This window comes from Halichoerus grypus, chromosome 5 (assembly GCF_964656455.1).
Source record: "Halichoerus grypus chromosome 5, mHalGry1.hap1.1, whole genome shotgun sequence".
Lineage (NCBI taxonomy): Eukaryota > Metazoa > Chordata > Mammalia > Carnivora > Phocidae > Halichoerus > Halichoerus grypus.
Window position 1 is genome coordinate 170,605,627 of NC_135716.1, and position 20,370 is coordinate 170,625,996.

Genomic DNA, 20,370 nt, shown 5'->3' on the forward strand with positions numbered 1-20,370 from the left:
TGGAGTTGATAGGAGCTGCTGATGGATTTGCAGGTGGGGTGTGAGGGAGAGAGACACCCGGCACGATTGGGTGTTCAGCCTGGGCAGTTGGGTGAATGGTGGTATTGTGAATTGGGGGAAGATGTAAAGAGGAATGAGTTTGGGGAAAGAAGGGTGGGAGGTAAAATACCATCAAGAATCTGAGAATATATGGATATGTGGTATCAGTTACACATCCAGGTAGAGAAGTCATGTAGGCTGTTGGATATGCTTCTGGAATTCAGGGAGGTCATTGCTGGAGATAAAAATGTGGAGGTCATTGATATTAAAAGTCATGGGACTGGAGGAGATTGCCCAAAGAAGGGAGGGTACAGGTAAAGAGGAGAGGCCCCAGGACTGTCTCTGGTCAAGTAGAAGAGAAGGCAGAGCAGACTAAGGATGACCCGTTTAGTAGGAAGATCAGAAAAAGTGTGATATCCTGGAACCAAGGAAGAAAGGGTTTCAGTAGAGGAAGAGTGGTTATTTGTGTTAAATGCCGTTTGGAGGATAAGGAAGAGACCACATAGAATTTGGCAGTGTTGAGGCCTTTGGCTCTTATGAACGGTTTTCGTGGAGCATTGAGGATAGAAGACTGATTGGCGTGACTTGAGAATGAGGGGTACGGAAGTGAAGAGTAGAGACCACTCTCAGTTTTGCTGTGAGGAGGAGCAGAGACATTGGGGCTGGACCAGCTGGAAGGAGGTGTGAGATCAAGGGAGAGTTTATTGTTTCTGGTTTTTGTTTTTTATTTTTATTTATTTATTTTTAAAAGATTTTATTTATTTATTTGACAGAGACACAGCGAGAAAGGGAACACAAGCAGGGGAGCGGGGGAGGGAGAAGCAGGCTTCCCGCCGAGCAGGGAGCCCGATGTGGGACTCGATCCCAGGACCCTGGGATCATGACCCGAGCCGAAGGCAGACACTTAACGACTGAGCCACCCAGGCGCCCTGGTTTTTGTTTTTTAAGATGAGAAATTCTAGAATCTTGCTTTCCAAATGTGGCCTCTGGATCAATCTGGAAACCTGTTAGAAATAGGGAAACTTAGGCTCCACCCCAGACCTACGGAGTCAGTGCCTGCACCTCAGGGCGATCCCCAGCTGATTCGGGTGCACTTTCAGGTTTGAGAAGCACTGTTCTAGAGTGTGGCTTCTCAAGCTATCGGTGATGCAGGACCAATTAATTTTTTCTAATCTGTCTAGGACCTACATGTGGGACTGCTATGTGCATTTTGTCTGTAACTCACTCCACATGTGACTCACTGTGTGAGTTGATCAGCACCCTCACTGATCTGGAACCCTATCTGAGAAGTCCTCCTCGGATCCTGTGGTTGGATGTTGTAGCCAGGTCAGCTTGCTTCCCAGATGTCCAAGTGCCTCTTCTCAGTTCCTGTACTCCCACTGGTAGGAGTCTGCGAGCCAGTGCTGGCCTGTGGACCGCGTGCCGGTTGAGTTAGGGGCATTTGAGAGTCTGCGCAGGGAGAAAAATGATGTAAGCGAGCAGAGGTCATTGCTTCTGAAGAGGGAATCGGATCCATCGTAGACATGAAAAGTTGTACTTCATGTATCAGCAAAGCCTCTTCATTGTAACAACAGGGGAAGCAGAATGCTCGACTTGGAGTTAGGAGATGATGGTCTGAGTGTTGCTTCTTGGGGACAAAGTCATTTAGCTGATGAGGGCTGGAGGTTTTTTGAGAAAGAAAAAGATGTGCAAGAGTCATTTTGGGGAGTCACAAAGTGAACCTAGCAAGGGAAATGTCGTGGGATTGCTGGCAGCATCGAGGAATGTGTTTGAGATTTGTGGTGATAAATTTAAAATGTGGGTGCCTAGCTGGCTCAGTTGGTAGAGCATGTGACTCTTGATCTTGGGGTTGTGGGTTCAAGCCCCACGCTGGGCATGGATCCTACTTAAAAATTTTTTTAAAAACGATGCCAGTCAGTAGTTGGCATTTTCTCTAGAGACAGAGCTTAGTCGGTAACTTAGCTGCTTTGGTGCGGGCCTGGAGAGGTTGTTAGTATGGTTTAGTGTGATCTGAAGTTTTACTAGTTGAATACGACGGGCAGGGGGGCAAGTGAATGAAAGATGTTTGCAAGGGACTGATTATGAGGGAAATGAGCACATGAAGGGGGCATGTAATACCATTAAATTACTTAACTTCTCTTTTATAAGATGGGGATAATAGTATGTTTCATAGAGTTGTTGTAAGGATTCAGTTAATTCCTACGAAGTGCCCAGAAAGGGGCCTGGGGCATGGTAGGTGCTGTGTATCCCCCCAGTGTGGTTAGCTCTTACCGCCCTCGTGCCTCCAGGCCCACGGATCTGGCCTCCCTCCACATCTTTTGGCACCATTCTTCTCTCCTTCCATCTGTGGTCCATACTGAAGCTGAAGTGATCTTTTTGAAATGTACACACCTTACCCCTACTTAACACTTAAATGACTTTCTGTAGCTCTTTGGATAAGGACACAAATCCATAATTCGGTCTCCAAGTGCCTGTGTGGTGTGGCTCTCTCCATACCTGTCCATCCTTGTCTCCGGTCATGCGTCTGCTTGTTCCGCCTTTTTGTCATCCAGTTTAGCTCAAGTTCATTGTGCCCCCACTTCTACTTAGAAACGTCCTGACCACTAGTGGTAGCCTCTTAGACCTCTCTGTGAGGTCAGCTTCTATTAATTTACTAGTGTGATTTTTAATCCGTGTTTTCCTGTTGCATTGTATAGTAAATGGCATGAAGACAGTTCTGTTTCTACTCCCAGTTTTATCCCCAGTGCTTACCTCAGAGCTTGATGCATGGTAACCACTCAGTATTTGCATGAATACATGATTGAATGAAAGAATGCACAAACTACCCATCAACCTCTTGTCGGTTTATGATATTTGGGATGTGGATCAGGACTGGCTTTCTTGAAGGTCAGAGCTCAGAGAATTCCTTGGAGAGGTGGTATAATGCAGAGGAGAAAGCAAATTGTGGGTCAGAAATACCTAGGTGAGAATCCACTTATCAGCTATGTGACTTTGACTCTTTATTTCGTCCTCATTTATAAAATAATCATGATGGTATTTACCTGAGGGGGTTACTGTGAAGATTAAATTAGGTAATAAAAGCACTTTTGGTTTCTTTCTCCTTGGGCTGCTTGTTGTGACTTGCTGTTTACATTTGCCATTACCAGCCCTAATCCGTGTGGCCCCTTGATATCCTAATTAAAGACTCCTAGGGGTGAAAGGGAGCCAGCGTGTTCTTCTGATTCAGCCAACTTTCTAAAGCAGGTCTAAAACCAACAATTTTAGACATGTGGTTCTATTGCTAAACCCCACAAACATGGGCTAATTGCAAGGAAGCCTAGTCTCAATTATAGCCTACTTGTTAGAAAAGGAAACAGCGGACAGGTGGTGGTCCTTGGGGGCCTGCTTCTAAATAGATGCCCTAATCAGAAGCTAGTATTATCAGTTGTTTATTAATAAGTGGTTCCAAAGTGTTTGAAAGTTCTTAAATCCTTTCTTTCTAATTTTAATCTCATTTATACTCTTGGTTCTTTGTTAGGTAAAGTTCTTTGGTAAGCTTTCTTTGGTTTCTTTGGTGAAGTTCAGAAATGGGATTACTGGATTCTAGTCCTGTCTCTGTTATGAGCTTCCTGAAAGAGTCACAGGTCTTAATCTGTTTGCTCATCTGTCATGTGGGGGATAAGAGTATCTGCCTTCTCATCCCAAGAGTTACATGGATAAAAGAGTTATCCTAGGAGAATCAGACATTGTTGTTATTATTTTAAAGATTTATTTATTTGAGAGAGAGCATGTAAGTGGTGGAGAGGGGCAGAGGGAGATGGAGAGAGAAACTCAAGCATCCCCGTGGTGAGCATGGAGCCTGACACAGGGCTTGGTATCCTGACTCTGAGATCACAGACCTGCGCTGAAACCAAGAGTCAGACGCTTAACTGACTTCACCACCCAGGTACCCCAAATTGGACATTATTTTAGCAGCCCTCTATCATAGATAGGTATTGAAATCTGTTATTAACATAAACTTTAGGAATTAATAACAAGATTATTAATTTATTCTTTAAAAATTTGAATACTTGTATAACCCTGAGGTATTCTAATAAATCACGTGAGTTGGGATGTTGCCACTTTTGCCTTTGGGACCTATTATTTATGGTTTCTTCAAGGGCACACGGAGACAGCATGTTAAGGGTTCATACATGTTGTTATTGGAAAGGCCCTTAAATATCATTTTGTCTTGAGTGTTTTGTTTGGCTAATAAAACAGAGACCCAGAGTATAAAAGACTTGTGTGAGGTTGACAGTGGGTCAGGTGGCTGTGAACTCCCTGTTCCAGGTTCCTCACCCTAAGAGGGTACCTCTTTTCCCCAGTTTCCCACTTGCTCTGGGTTCTCCGCCCTTGTGGGCAGGTGGGATGGGGCAGAGAGGGGTTGAGAAAAAGTCAGGGCTTTCAGACATGTCTTCTGCAGCCTGTGTTTTTCCCCCTACTTTTACCTGGAGTGTCTTTTTTTTTTTTTTTTTTTAAGATTTTATTTATTTATTTAACAGAGAGAGACACAGTGAGAGAGGGAACACAAACAGGAGGAGTGGGGAGAGGAAGAAGCAGGCTTCCTACGGAGCAAGGAGCCCAATGCGGGGCTCAATTCCAGGACCCTGGGATCATGACCTGAGCCGAAGGTAGACGCTTAACAACTGAGCCACCCAGGCGCCCCTACCTGGAGTGTCTTGAACTCCTGCATGAAGTGACTTGAGTGTGGGAAGCTGGTCAGGGATGGCATTCAGCTTACCTGCTTTTATCAGCCTAGGTGGCACTAGGTTGGCTCTCCCCAAACTGCTGCCACTCTTAAGCCCCAGACCCAGTGATTGGTCCCACTCCATCCTGCCATCAGCCTGTTTACAGGTTGGCTTTTTGGTGAAGAGATTGCATAGGGCAGAAAAAACAAAATCTCTCCTCACTTGTTTCCTGAACACTCCTGAGAATGCTCCCTCAGCAATTCTAGGGGAAAAATGATTGTCTCCTTGCTTCTTGCTTCTCATTAGACACAATGGGGCACCAGATTTGACTCCTAGGACTTTGGATATTATGGTTATCTCAGGTTTAAATTTTTATCCCACCCTCTCATTTTCCACCTTCAGTTTGGTTCTTTGCTTACGTCTGGAAGAACTCAAAAAGTTAATTACTACATATGAGGGGTGGCCTGCTCCAGCAGAATTGCAGGGTCCTGGTATCTCCGTGATCCTTAGTTATTCTGGTTCTCTCTGGTAACAGAAAATCAAGGTATCACTGTGTACACTCAGGTGAAGGACTGAGGGTGGTTCTTCTAGAGACTGCGGATGACCCAGAATTTTTGATTTTGGATAATTTCTCTTGATCTGCAGATGTCATGGACTCTCTTCTCTGTCATCTCCATTCTGTTCTTAAGCCCTTTCAGAGGATTTTTGTGGTTGTTGTTTCAGGTATTACATTTCTGTTCTGAAATTTCCACTTTTCAAATAAAATTTTTTTCACTTCCTCTGCTTAGCTATAATTGCTGCTTTAATATCCTTGTCTGATAATTCCAGTATTTGGGTCATCTTGGAGTTGCCCTCTGCTCATTGTCTTTTCCCTTGCAAATTGGGTGTAGTTTTTCTAGTTCTTCGTGTAATCTGGGATTGTAGCCTGAACATGAATGTGTGTGGATGTTAATGCTATGGAGACCCTGATTTCTGGTGATGTTTTTATTTTAGCAGGCAATTACCTAAGATTCAATACTGCAGGGTCTGTCTCCCCTGTGGGAGGGGGTATGCAGTTCAGACCTTAGTCCAGTTCTTTGGTCCTTGGCTGAGGTGCTTGGGTTCTGCCCTGTGTGTGCACGGTTCAGGGCTCAGCTGGAGGTTTGGATGGAGTTCATACACAGCACCTGGGACTTTGCTTCTCTGGCCCTCTTCTTTCTTATTTCCCATTACCTGTGGCTGCTCTGGACTCTGTCTGTGGTTCCTCCAGAGAGAAAGCCTGGTTTTTGTTTTTTGTTTTTTTTTTTAAAGATTTTATTTATTTATCTGACAGAGAGACAGCGAGAGAGGGAACACAAGCCGGGGGAGTGGGAGAGGGAGAAGCAGGCTTCCCGCGGAGCAGGGAGCCCGATGTGGGGCTCGATCCCAGGACCCTGGGATCATGACCTGAGCTGAAGGCAGACGCTTAACGACTGAGCCACCCAGGCGCCCCCTGACTGCCATTTATTAGCAAGCTGTAAGATCTTGGACAAATCACTTGACTTCTTGAAATTTAGATTCTTTATTAGAGGATGATATTATTGTATTATTGTCTTGTATGAAATATAAAACATATTGCCCAGGGTGTGGTAGGTACTCCACAGATGTTTGGGGGTTTTTTCTTACCCATCTTCTAGAACATCGTATTTTTAGTAGAATCCTGGCTTTAGTCCTAAGCAGTTGTGTGACTCACCCTTTCCAAGTTTCAGTTTATTTCCTTAAATTGAGGGCATTTAACTAGTTGATTTCTGAGATCCCTCCCAAGCTGTAAGATGTCATGAGTTTTAGACTTTTGGGGACTGTGGAGTCATGTTAATTTAAGAAAGACAGCATAGTCTGCCTTGAGACCATATCATCTGAAAGGAAAAGGAAAGTCTCCTCTCCCTTCAGCTCAGTCTTGGTGCAATTCCCGCTTTACCTATGTCTTGCTTTCTGTTTATAATCTGTCCAGGTCAAGAGGCAGCTGCCATTGAAAGATAGTGAGCACCTGTTTCCAAGACAGCAAGCACCAGGGGGGCCACCGGGAGCATTAACGGAAAGCTTAAGTTACCTAAATGGTAAGTATGCTGTACAGCGAAAAAAGTATGCTGGCCACAGATAGAATTGCATGGTTTCTGAAGTCTCTGCAATTTTTGCATCACTGCGGGAGAGGGAGGAAAGTTAATATTTGTTGATGAACCAAACACTGTGTGTACTTAATTTTTTTTCTTTAAGATTTTATTTATTCATTTGAGAGAGAGACAGAGACGAGCCGGTGGGGGGGCGGTGGCAGAGGGAGAGGGACAAGCAGACTCCATGCTGAGCAGAGAGTCCGATGCAGGGCTTGATCCCAGGACCCTGAGATCATGACCTGAGACGAAGGCAGACAATCAACTAAGCCACCCAGGCGCCCCCTCCATGTGTTTTCTTTTTTTTTTTTTTTAAAGATTTTTTTATTTTATTTATTTATTTGAGAGAGAGAATGAGAGAGAGAGAGCATGAGAGGGGGAGGGTCAGAGGGGGAAGCAGACTCCCTGCCGAGCAGGGAGCCCGATGCGGGACTCGATCCCGGGACTCCAGGATCATGACCTGAGCCGAAGGCAGTCGCTTAACCAACTGAGCCACCCAGGCGCCCCCTTCCATGTGTTTTCTAATGTAGTCAGCCAAACAGCCAACCTACCCAAGGTAAAAATCCTCGTGTTTAGTCAACAACTTTCAGAAATAGGCCTAAGCTAGCATTTGCTGAATACTTACTGTGCACCAGGCACAGTCCTGTTTGACATGCATTATCTCCCTTAGTATTTACACCGATGCTACAGGTAAGTGCTATTATTTTCACCCCAAGGAAATGAACCTGGAGACATTAAATAACTTCTCCAAGTTCACACAGGGAGTGAAGGGGAGGACTGGATTTCATCCTGGGTTATTTTCATTGTACTGTAATGTTTCTCTTTTGAGAAAGTTACTGTTTTTGGTTGAGACAGTGACTGACTTAATGTTTAAAAAACAAAGCAAAATAAACAAAAACCTGTCTTGGTTGACAGCTAGCTCCTTTTCCTAGCCCTTCTGGATTCTGCACTCTAGTTATTTTCTTGGTTGTTGCTGACCAAGGCAGAGCGCAGTGAGGAAATAGAAGGAGCTCACACTTGTGTAGCCAAAGGACCAAACTGAGTGGTTTTGGTTACCAGGGGTAGCTGGAGAATAGCTAGAGGAAGGTTCTCTGGAAAGGTAAAGCGATGGGGCGGCCGCTGACTGAGTCTGGGAACTGGTTCTAGGCATAGTAGTGACAGGACAGGATGTAGGAAAGGAATCTCAACAAGACGTCTCACTCTCACAGTGACCCCTCCCAGGAAAGGGGGGCACATCACACATAGCTCGGGCTCTTCTTAAGGGGGTGGGAAACTTTGAGGCAAACTCTTGCCCTGTTACTTGGTTCACGATTCTTGGCACGCCTGGGTGGCTCAGTCGGTTAAGCATCTGCCTTTGGCTCAGGTCATGATCTCAAGATCCTGGGATCAAGTCCCGCATCAGGCTGCTTGCTCAGAGGGGAGTCTGCTTCTCCCTTTGCCTGCCGCTCCCCCTGCTTGTGCTCTCTCTCAAATAAATAAATAAATAAATGTTAAAAAAAAAAATTGGCTCAGGATTCTTGTTCTGTTCCTTTCCCTAGAGCATTTTTCCTACCTCAGGGAACTGGGTTAGGAAACTTGTTCTGTTTGGGTGGTGTGGCAGCCAGCATTCATTGTTCATAGATCTTTCTGATGGTATTATAGTCCCTTTTTATTGGAGCACCAGTGTTTTGTGGTTTTGTTTGTGTGTTTTTATGTTTCAAGTTTTTATGTAAATTCTACTTAGTTAATATACAGTGTAATATTAGTTTCAGGAGTAGAATTTAGTGATTCATCACTTACATATAACACCCAGTGCTCATCACAAATACCCTCCTTACTGCTCATCCCCCGCCCAACTTCTCTCCAGCAACATTTAGTTTGTTCTCTATAGTTAAGAAGCATCAATGTTTTTTAATATACTTGGTGAATTTGACAGGGCAGGTGATCATTTTCTTTAACAAGACTTACTACGCATACCTATTGTACATAGAGTATTTTGTTATATGCTGGGGCTTATGTTCTGGTGATACAAATTGACCACTTACTACGTGCTAGCACAATTCTTGGAGCTAAACAGCTCTAAACAAAACAACAATACAGCACTAAACAAAACAGGAAAAGTCCTTGCTCTCAAGGATTATATACTAAAGGGTAGAAACATAAAAAAAGAAAATGAATAACTAGATAGAAACAAACAGGTAAGTAGATAAATAATATCCACTAGGTGATATGTGCTCAGAAGAACAAAAGCAGGGTCAGGTGGCCAAGTGATAAGGTGCCTGGGGGACTGCTCCTTTATGTAAGGAGATCAGGGAAGGCCTCTGATGAGGTGATAGTTCCAGCCAAGATCTGAAAGAGGTGAGGGATCCAGCCAGGAATACCTGGGAGAAAAGCATCCCAGGCAGAAGGAACAGCAGGTGTAGGATCCCCAAGGTATGAGTGTAACTTGTCCTTGACAAGGAGGCCTGTGGCTGGAGTGGAGTGGGAGGGAAAGAGTAGTAGGAGGAAGAGCAGGGAAGCAGTGGGACCCAGATCAGGTATATTCTAAGTGAGATGGGGGAGGCACTGGAGAGTCCGAGCAGAGGAGTGAATGAGCTGACTTCTGTTTTGAAAGGCTTCATCTGGTTGCTGTGGGAGAATAGACTGGAGGGGGGCGGAGGGGAGGGCACGGCGGGCAGTGTGAAGTGAAACAGAGAGACCAGTGAGGAAACTCTTGCAGTGATCAGTACAGTCTAGGGGAGGGATGATGGCTGGGACTAGGGTCCCAGGGTGCATAGCCAGAAAGCAGTGGATTCTGGACATGTTTTGAAGGTAGGGTCAAATTCTAGTTCTCCCTGTAGAAATGTTTGATTTCTCTGGACTTAACCTTTTGGTCACATGGGTTTGAGGGTATCAGTGGACACTTGACAGTAATCCCTGGTGAAATTCTAAAATTGAGCAAAGGATGAGAACACAGTGTCCCCTAGAAGCCACTTGTGTTCACTAAGTAAGTCATGCTAACTAATAACAGTTGTTTTCTTTAAGTTCTGCCTTGTTTTTTGTTTTTTTTTTTTGTTTTTTTTTTTAAAGAATTTTTTATTTATTCATTTGAGACAGAGAGATACAGAGAGAGAGAGAGAGTAGGAGCAGTGGGGAAAGGTGGAGGGAGAGGGAGAAGCAGACTCCCCACTGAGCAGGGAGCCTGATGCGGGGCTCGATCCCAGGACCTGGAGATCATGACCTGAGCCGAAGGCAGACGCTTAACGACTGAGCCACCCAGGCGCCCCTGTTTTTTGTTTTTTTTTAAGATTTTATTTATTTATTTGAGAGGGTGAGAGAGAGTGAGAGAACGAGTTGGGGAGTGGCAGAGGGAGAAGCAGACTTCCCGCGGAGCAGGGAGGCCGATACGGGACTTGATCCCAGGACCCTGGGATCATGACCTGAGCCGAAGGCAGTCGCTTAATTGACTGAGCCACCCAGGTGCCCATGCTCTCCCTTGTTTTTATTTAAACTATAGCATCAGTACAAGTTTATTATAGAAATCTAGAAAATAAAGATAAATAATGGGAAAAATCAAACCATCCATAGATGATTACTACATATAACATTTTGTTGTATGTCAGGACAATGCATTTTTGCAAAGATTCTAGGTTGGATGGTCTGGAATATGCTACAAAGATAATGTGGTGTAAGTCCTACAGTTAGGTATTTAACATTTTCTCATGTGATTCCAAGACAAAATTTTGGGCTGGCTTACAAGCAGGTATTGTATAAATATTAATAATGGATCAGTGTTTACCAGGAAGGGCTGTTTTTAGTGGCGTTCTGGATGGCTGTTGTTATATTTTAACAGTTTGAACATAAGCACCAATGAAGATATAGAAAAGATGTGTCTATCATATTTACAGTGAATATTTGCAAGCTGGAATGTGTAGAAGTATTTAGACAATTGAAACTGTTGATTGAAACTAACTTTCAAGTTGTTGAAATACAAAAAAATGGTGAATAATTTAAGCTAAAACTTACATAGCACTTAAGATGGATGGGGTACTAGTCTAAGCACTTCATGTATTAACTCATTTGCACTTACAGTAACCCTTAAAGGTAGGCATTGAAGCACAGAGAAGTTAAGTAACTTATCTGAGATCACACAGCTAGGAAGTGGCAAAATTAGGGTTTGAACTTAGGCTGTCTAGCTCCAGTGTCTTTAATCTTTAATTCTTGTACCATACTGCCTATAAAAGATATAAGAACTAGTCCTATATTTAGGTTATTAAAATTAATTAGACTTAAGAGCAGTTTATTTAAAAAAAAAATCAGTATGAACCTACAGACTGGTAGTGTGGCTGCCAGATTAGCTCATGCAGTCTTAGGTTCATTATTAAAACTGGATTAACCAGGTCATCTTTCAAATCCTCCCCCACCCCTTTACTCCATTGCTACTGTCTTAATTCAGGCCCTTATTCTCTCTCTTGCCTTGACTATTACAATAGCTGCCTAGTTTATCCTGTCAGACTGTTCTTTCATAAATGCAGCTTTTTTTTTTTTTTAAGATTTATTTATTTTAGAGAGAGAACAAGCACGCAGTATGGGGAGGGGCAGAGGGAGAGAGAAACTTAAGTGGACTCCATGCTGAGTACAGAGTCCAATGTGGGGCTCAATCTCAACCACCGTGAGATCGCGACCTGAGCTGAAACCAAGAGTCGGATGCTTAAGGGACTTGCCCCCCAGGCGCCCCACAAATGCAGTTCTCATTGTGTGGCTCCCTTGCTGAAATCCTTTTGTCCAAAGCAGGTTGCACATTTGCTTCCCATGGCCACTTGTAGCCACGTAGGATGTGTTGTGGAGGGTTGTACAGTGGTGGTCTTTTTATTTCCTTTTTGAATTAGTTGGCCACATTTAAGAGACTCATATAAAAGTAGAGTTTGATCTCTTTTAGCCAGTGTCCTACCAGGCCCCCGTCACTCATTGACATTATTGGCCTGATCTCTTTGGCATTTGCATTTGCAACCTCTGGCATAAAGGCTAAGTATCTTTCCTTCGAATGTGTGGTACCCAGATCTGAAGACAATTCCTTAGATGTAGTTTGGTCAGTACAGGACACAGACTAATAGCTTCATTTATTTTCCAAAACATTTGTAAGGTTCCTTGCCTTGCTCCATCACAGTGTTCAGCGCCCATGAAGGGAAAATAAAGATGACACAGTCCTGCTCTCGGAGCTCAGAGCCCAGAGCCCAGGAGAGGAATACAAACATATGAGCAAGGAAGCACCATGGGTACAGCGATGGAAGTACCTACAAGGTTTAGGGTGGTGCATTGTGTTGTGGGAGGGGCTATCTGAAAAGGTGAGAGAGGACAGGTGCCTCCGTGAAAGATGGTCTCATGGGAGTGAGGCGGAGGCGGTGCGAAGGAAGAAGGGAGGCTGAAAGCGCACTCTTAGACTTGTTCCTCGGACCCGGCCACCTCAGCCTCTGTGCCCACTGGCAGATTGCAGGGGTCTCTGTTGCGCCCCTCTCTGCCCTCCATCCTCACCAGTTACCTGCTCTGTTCTTCTCCTCATGCCTCTCTGCTCAGTCCTGGGGAAGGAAGGTTGCCCAGATGCAGCGATGTTTTGTCCCTCTCTCCTTCTCTCCTCCTCACTTCTCTCCTCCCTCCCTCCTTCTTTCTTTCCTTCCTATAAACAGTTATTTTATATCCTTTACGTACCAGAGACTGTTCAAAGTGTGAAGAGACAGCAGTAAAAAACAGCTACAAACACGAAAAACCCTGTTTCTGGCATCCTGGATCTTACATTCTAGTAAAAAGAGTCGAGCAGTAATCAAGTGGTTAAATGTGCTTTAAAAAAAAGAAAAAAAAAGGAGCTGTCCAAAGGTGGAATGAGTTGCCTCGGGAAGAAAGAAGTGTCCTGCCTGTTGTTAGAAGTGTTTGAACAGGAGTGGAGTGGCTACTTGCAAGGTACCTTCTGCGAAGAGCGGGGGTTGGATCACAGGGTCTCTAAATCCTTTCCCACCTGGAGAACCTTTCTGTGCTAGGTGGGCTACTAACTCTTGAGGTTTGCATATCTAAAACATGAACTTGTGCTTCTGGGGAAAATAATAGAAGCCCAGTCATGACATAGAAGCCCTCAGGAAGAAGTGGAGATGTGGGCAGCCTAAGGGTTTAAGACAGGTGACTAGAAATGGTTGGGAGGAAGCTGCTTAAAAATAGGCTTCCCATTTTCCTTTCGACCAGGGGTTGGCAAACGGTGGTCCACAGGCGCAGTGCCTGTTGTTGTAAATAACGTGGGATGGAAGCACAGCCGTGTCAGTACTGCACTGTAGTCGGGTATGGCCGCTTCTGCTGGAGTGGCAGAATGGAGTAGTGGGGACAGACCCCGACCTAGGTCTTACAAAGCCTAAACTACTTACTGTTAAACTAAGTTGTATACTTCTGTGTATACTATCCTACTTCCCAGAATTGAAGTGTAATCAACATGCTGCGTTGTATTAGTTTCAGGTGTACCGCAGTCGATTCAGCCTTTCTACTCTGTGCTTACCACGATGGATACTGTCAGACTCTGAAGACAAAGCTTGCCGACCCCTTACTTCAGGGACTGTTGGGAAGAGGAAGTGTGAATCATGGTAGCTGTGTTAGGGGGAAAGGGCAGGGTAGGTTTGATTATGTTCTATTTCAGACCTTCCTGGTCCAGGAGGACAGGAAGAAGAGCCAGCCTCCAAAATGCTGGATAGGGCCATTTGGAACTGGGTTCAAGAACTTTGGCAGAAAGGAGCCCTGAGTGAGAGAGAACTGGTGCTGGATCTTTCTAGTGTGGATTGGAACTGAGCTAGACGCCGGTGTGGGGGGCAAGTTTGCATTAAAGGGTGGGACCACCCTTCCCTCTCTTCACTTTCCTATGATTCCTGAGGTTTAATATCAGTCATTTCCTTCCCCGAATCCACCCTTGGGCACAATTAGTCACTTCTTCCGAGCTTCCAGTGCAGCCTCTATCAAGTGGTAAACTGTGCTAAGGGAAAAAAGCATGGTAGGAGGACAGGAAGTACAAGACTGTCAGGGAGGCTGCTTTATTATTGTTTTATAATTAGTTCTTTCTTGTGCCAGGGGCCTGGCAAGGGTCAGGTCTTGATAATCTGTCTAGCACTTGGCAAAATACTAGGAACATCATAGATGTTCCATAGATGTCTACTTCAATAAATGAATTTTACCTGGATAAACATACTAGGGCATGTGGGAGGCACTGGGAAGAGAGGCATCTGCCCCTTCCTTTTGGATGGTCTTGGAGGTAGCAAAGCATTTCTTACTCTGGTTATGCTTAGGGCCAAAACATCAGAGAAAAGTGACACTCTGACCCCATTTTCTTGTTTTCCCTGGGCATGGAAGGGCTGATTTTAGTGAGAGGCTATTTCTAGGAGGATTTTGCTGGTGAAACTTACCTTAGGTCTGCATAGGAGTTTTCAGAGTTCTTTAGCTGACTGTTTTTTGTTTTGTTTTTGTTTTTGCTGTGAGTAGGTCAGGTTTGTATTTTATTTGCTCAGAGGAAGGTGCTGGGGCATAGAGAAGATCATTGACTTGGCCAACAGGTTAACATTCTCAAAGAATACGGATTATAGAGGTAGACTTGGGTTCAGCATCTGGCTGTCCTCCTTGCTAGCTGTGTGACCTTCGGAGGTCAAAGGTCCCAATCCCATAATGTTATTGTGAAGGCTGAATAGAATAGTAGTGATAGCTACTGTTGGTTGTGACTTAATGCGCAGGGTATTCTGCTAAGCCCTTTACATCCCCTGGGATTACCATACTTTATGGGATGAGAAAGCCTCAGAGAGGTAATTTGTTTAAGAAAAAGTAAGTGGTAGATCTGGGATTCCTAGAGAAAGCATGTATTTAATATATTGTCTGTAATACAGTAGTGCTCCATTGGTGGTTGTCCTCTGCACCTTTTTGTTATTGGTCTGTGTATAATCAGAACTGCCCACTTTGTAAAAATGCTTAAGTTTCCAGGAAGGTGATTCTACACAATGGGAAGAATCCTGGATAGACAATCAGGAGACTAAAGTCCTTACCTTTACTGAGTTGCTAGAGAAACCACAGTATTTATCTCTGAGTCTCAGTTCCTTCATTTTTAAAATAAGGGGATTGGGCCAAATTGGTGGTTTTATTTTAAATAAAAGCAGTGGAACTCTTTACTGTCATATGGGGGAAACCCAATATGTTAAGAAGCTAATATGAGTTGCTTTGGCTGATGAAGTGAATGAAGGAGCCTGAAGCTCAGCCTGCTAAAACCTTCTTCCTTGTTCTCTTTCCCCTGGATGAACTCTGAGGGGATTTGCTGAGCCCAGTTTGAAAACCTGTGGACTGAATGATCTTTGAGCTACATTTTGGCTCTGAAATCCCATTCTAAGGAGTGGAAAAAGATCCAGGTTTTCTTTTTCCCCTTCTTTCCAACACGTGGTCCAATAACTAGAGCTAGACAGCCTGTGAATGATGTGGGTTTTTTGGTATTTATGCCCCATTTCCATGCATAGACCTGAAAGCCAGAGGGGCAGAGTTCGAACAGGGAAAAGCACCGGGACTGAGACGCTGCAGGTGGCACTGGGCTTGGGATAAAGTCATTCAGAGCATCATCATAGGACCTGATATCTGTGCCGGCCATATCTGCTCTTGCCAGTTGTTTTTGCCTTTGTAATCCATGAGTAGCTTGTTGACATTTTTATTATTTTGTGTTAATGGTTAGTGCCAAAGGGCTAATAAAGTCATTTAATAATTGGGGGGCTCATTCAGCCATTCATTCATCAAATTTTAAGCATTAATTATGTGCTAGGCTTCCTGCTGGGTACTAAGAATACAGTGGTGAATAAGAAACAAATTGGAGAGACAAAAGGGGAAAATACCACTTGAATACAGCACGTTGTGTGCTGTGATGGGACCGGTCCAGCGCACTCACTCTAAGAGCAAGGAGAGGCCCTGATCTGGCCTGCGATTTGGGGAGGGAGGTGCTCCAGGAGCTTCCAGGACGAGGTACTGTGTAAGGTGGGATTTGGAGAAATGAGAAAGATTACCAATCAAGCTAGTGAAGGCCTGGAGGGGAGGGAATGCAAGGTTTGTGGGCTGCAAGAGTGCAGGTGGCGTTTGAGAGGTGGGCAGGGCCAGATCCTTTGGGGCTTCACATGCTTCGTTGGGGACTTCGGTCTTTATCTTGAGAGCAGCAAGGACCTTGAAAGGATTTTGAGTAGTGGTGTGTAAGAGCTCCTTCTCTTCACATCGCCAGTAAGTGTTTGCTGGATAGTTATTGGGCTTAGCTATTTCAGTTCTTGTGCTGGCTGGCTGGCTCATGTCCGAGTTTTGAACAGAACATGTAAAATTGGCACTAAAAGCCAAATGAATAAAGCAATAGGATTCCTGGATTCTACTTATTCAGAATTAGAATTTGTAGATGTTGAACATTTCTCTCTTCTGGAAAAGGAATTTGTTTATGAAAATTATAGTATAAGTGAGAGTTGCTGAGGGAGATGTTTCAGTTTGGGGTAAGCTGTGATTTTTTTTTTTTTTTAAAAAGCTTTATTGAGATCTAATTTATATATCAAAGTTCATCTCTTTAAAGTGTACAGTTTAATGGCTTTCTAGCATATTTATGAAGATAAGCTGATTCAAAGCACTTTGTAGGAACATCACGTATCATTTGTTTTCTAATAACTGTTATGCCAATACAGATCTTTTAAAATTGGTTTATGGGCCATATTTATTCAGCTCCCATTTCCTTCACCCTGTAGATAAACTGGTCAGGTGTTTTGTGTTTTTTACTGGACCACTAGGCAAAAGGCCAAAAACAAGTGGTACTCGAAGTAGGAAAAGTGGATGGGAAGAAGGGAAAAGGTTTTTTTCTTATATAAATGTATGTAGGGTTTTTCTTTCTCTTTTCGAGAATGAGGAAGCATATAAACTGGAAAGAGAAAGAAGAGAGACCAAAAGAAGCAAAGAGAAGACAGAGAGAGATGGACCCAGGAAGCAGAGTGGCAATGAGAAAGAACCAACCAGGGAGAGGGCAGGATCCCGGAGCCTGAGGGAGGGACGGAGGCAGGGAGGCTCTGCAGTTCTAGCACTTCCTTGGCCTTGGCGGTTTTAGGGCTGCGCATGGGCTCCATCTGGCGGCTGACGGCATACAGTGCGGGCAGGGGAAGGGATCTTGGGGTTGGAGACAAGTGGCTTTTGGCATTTCCTCAAATCTTTCTCTTTTGCCCTGGGTTTTCTTGTGGGATCATTGTTGAGTCAGTTCTTCTCTTCCGAGTGGTGGCTGTTTTTCTGTTATGGCTCAGATGGTGTTCCCTCACTCCTTCCACCTGGTTTTAAATCTAATCTCATCAGACTGTATCACCTCACACCCTTAGTGCTGCTCACCTTCTGACGCCTCAACCCCCCAGAGTGCCTCTGAGTTCTCAGTGACTTTAGCTTCTTATTTAATGTCACTCTTTCCAGCTCTGGTCCTGTTAGTTTCTGGTGCTTTCAAGGTACATACATTCTGTGGTCCTTGCAGTGTCTTTGCCTCTCAGTTATTTCTCTCTCCAGTGATCTTCCTAGCCTATCCCTGCTCCTAGCAGTCCCATGATCGTGGTCATCTGTGACCAAAAACTTCAGGATTTTTATTTTTGTTTTTTTATTAAGACTATCTTGGGCGGCGCCTGGGTGGCTTAGTCGGTTGCTTTTGGCTCAGGTCATGATCCCAGGGTGCTGGGATCGAGCCCCATGTTGGGTGCTTCTCCCTTTCCCTGTCCCCCCCCCATGCTTGTGCGCTCTCTCTCTCTCTCAAAAAAAAAAAAAAAAAGACTATCTTGGGGGCGCCTCGCTGGCCCAGTTGGTGGAGCATGCAACTCTTGATCTTCAGGTTGCAACTTGGAGCCCCATGTGGGTGTAGAGATTACTTAAAAAAAATAAAATATTTAAAAAAAGGAAAAAGACTATTTTAGAGTATTTTTTGGTTCACAGAAGAATTGAGGGGAAGAGATTTCCCGTATACTCCCTGCCCGCCTGCCTTCCCCATTACCAGCATCCCTCACCAGAGTGGTACATGTTACAACTGACAAACCTACATTCACACGCTATAATCACCCAGAGTCTGTAGTTTATGTTATGGCGCACTCTTCGTGGTGTACATTCAGTGGGTTTGGACAAATGTATAATGACGTGTATCCACCATTACTGTATCATATAGAGTAGTTTCACTGCCCTAAAAATCCTGTGCTCCACCTATTCATACCTTAGTTTTTGACATTCTCCATTACTGCAACCCCTTGGTAATTTCAGTTCCTAGAGATAGATCCCCACTCTGATGACCATCTCCTGTCTTTCAAGCTCACTGCTGCTAGTACCCTGACTCCAGTGATCCTTCAGCCTTTGTTGGTACCTTCAGTTCATTTGATCCTGTTATATTTTCACTGTTCTTCACATGTTCTCATCCCTCTTTACCGAATGAGCTTAAGTTCTCTTGCACATGCCTGTATGTGGCCTTGTCTTGCGTTGTTATATTTGTAGAGCTCCAGCCGGGTTCAGTCCAACTCTGTCTCCTCTGTGCCTTCATCTGGTTGGCTGAACAAGACTGGATATAGAGATACAACCTTGCCAATTGGATTCACTTTAAATCATAACCATGAATTTTAAGTGGGCCCTTAATGTTGCCTAGCAGTCATTCACTATTTCCCACTCATCTAGCTGACCAGATCTAAAACCGGTAATACTTTATCCCCCATTGCCACTTTAAGATGATGACCTTGCTTTCTGTTTCAGTGAAGACACAAAAACTACCTGAAGAGGACGTCGCTGGACCTCCTACTGCCATACCTGCCTTCCCACCTGCCCATTAACACGTGCGCCGCATCTTCCTGCCCGTCACCACGCATACACTGTTCTCCAGCGCTGCTGCTGAAACCTTATGCCCGAGCCCCATTTTCTCTCTTCTACCCAAGAACATTGCTGTAGAATGTTTCCACCGGTCTTTCATAACTTGTCAAATTTTCCCTTTTTTCCTGGATCATACTCTATCAAATACGCCAACATATTTTTTCTTCCATCTTAAAAAAAAAAACAAACCTTGATGCCACTCTTTCTGTCAGTGGCCTCTCCACCTGTTTGCTCTGCTATTTATTTATTCATTTTTTATTTTTATTTGCTCTGCTTTTTAACAGAATTCAAAAATCATCTAATATTTGTTATCTCTAATTCATCACCTTATTTTCTCTCTTAACCTTATTCTAATAAAACTTTCACTTCCATCACTTTACAATGCTGCTCTTGGCAGGGTGGACTTCCATGTTGGAAAATTTAATGGTCTGTTCCTAGCCTTCATTTTACTTGAGCCATCAGCTTCACTTGACAAAACTGAGCACCCTTCCTCCTTCAAAGGCTTTCTTTGCTGGGCTTCCATGATACTATATTCTCTTCCAGTTTTCCTTTACCTCACTACTTTGTTTTTGTGTCCTTTGCTGCTTACTCTACATTTCCACCAGTAAAAAATATTGGCCACCTTGGGGCTAAGACCTTTGACTTCTTGATTTCTCTGTATTCACTCAGTTCCTTGACAGTCTCATCCAGGTCATGGCTTTCTAAGCCATCCATTCATTGTTGACTCACAGATTTATACATTCAGCCTGTTCTCTCCTGAAATCCAGCCTTCTATATTCAAACAGCCTCTTGAATGTCTCCATTTGGATGACTAATTGATATTTCATGAATAATATGTCCCAAACCAAGTTTCTGATCTTCCTTCTCAGACTGCTCCATCCAGTCATCCCTGTTGGAATTGGTAACAGTTCAGTCCTTTTACAAATTCAGTCCAAAACCCTTGGAGTTTCATTTTTTTTCTTTCTTTAAGAGCTTTTTATTTTCTTTTTTAAGACTGATTGATTTATTTTAGAGCATGAGCGGGAGGGCAGAGGGAGAGAGAATAGACTCTGTGCTGAGCGGGGAGCCGGACATGAGGCTTGATCTCATGACCCTGAGCTGAAACCCAGAGTTGGATGCTCAACTGACTGTGCCCCTAGCTGCCCCCCCTCGGAGTCCCACCTCACATGCCATCCAAGAGCAAGTGCTGTGATTCTCCTTTCAAGTGGCCAGAGTCGGACCACTTCTTACCATGTGTGTGGCCGCTGTCCTGGGCCAGGCCACAACTGCCTTTTGTCTGGATTACTGCTCTCACCCTTAACCTCTGTGGTCTGTTTTGAGCACAGCAGTCATGTCGGTCTGTATCTTGTTTTACAGGTCATCTATCTCTATTTTTTGTTATTGAGGTAACATAGGGTGTACAAACATTTAAGTTATATAGCTTGATGGCAGGAATCTGCCATCCATAGAACATTCCCCAGCAGCCTCCTCCTAGTCACGGTCTCCCCAGAGGTAGCCACGATCACCATGGATTAGTTTTTGCCTGTTATTCAACTACATATAAGTGAAACGATATAGTCTAGATTGGTCCCTTTCATTCCAAGTCAGAATATGTTATTCCTCCGCTCAGAACCTTTGGATGGGTCTCTGTTTCTTAGATGAGAAATCAGAGTCCT

The 20,370-nt window shown here is 44.1% G+C and overlaps 1 protein-coding gene and 1 non-coding gene across 16 annotated transcripts in view; both read left to right on the top strand.

The window, feature by feature from the left end:
* The window catches only part of LUZP1 (leucine zipper protein 1), a 103,222-nt gene that overhangs the window by 57,036 nt on the left and 25,816 nt on the right, over positions 1-20,370 (top strand). For 11 of the 15 annotated variants that reach the window (XR_013448353.1, XR_013448352.1, XM_078073660.1 and 8 more), the window contains one exon: positions 6,715-6,820. The gene's annotated coding sequence lies outside the window, so the exon portion shown is untranslated. Of the gene's footprint in view, positions 1-1,220; positions 1,366-6,218; positions 6,241-6,714; positions 6,821-20,370 lie in introns of those variants that run through there. The other 4 variants (XM_078073659.1, XM_078073665.1, XM_078073666.1 and 1 more) reach the window with 3 other exon arrangements.
* TRNAK-CUU (transfer RNA lysine (anticodon CUU)) lies at positions 1,843-1,915 on the top strand. The gene has a single exon. It is a non-coding gene; the product is annotated as a tRNA-Lys (tRNA).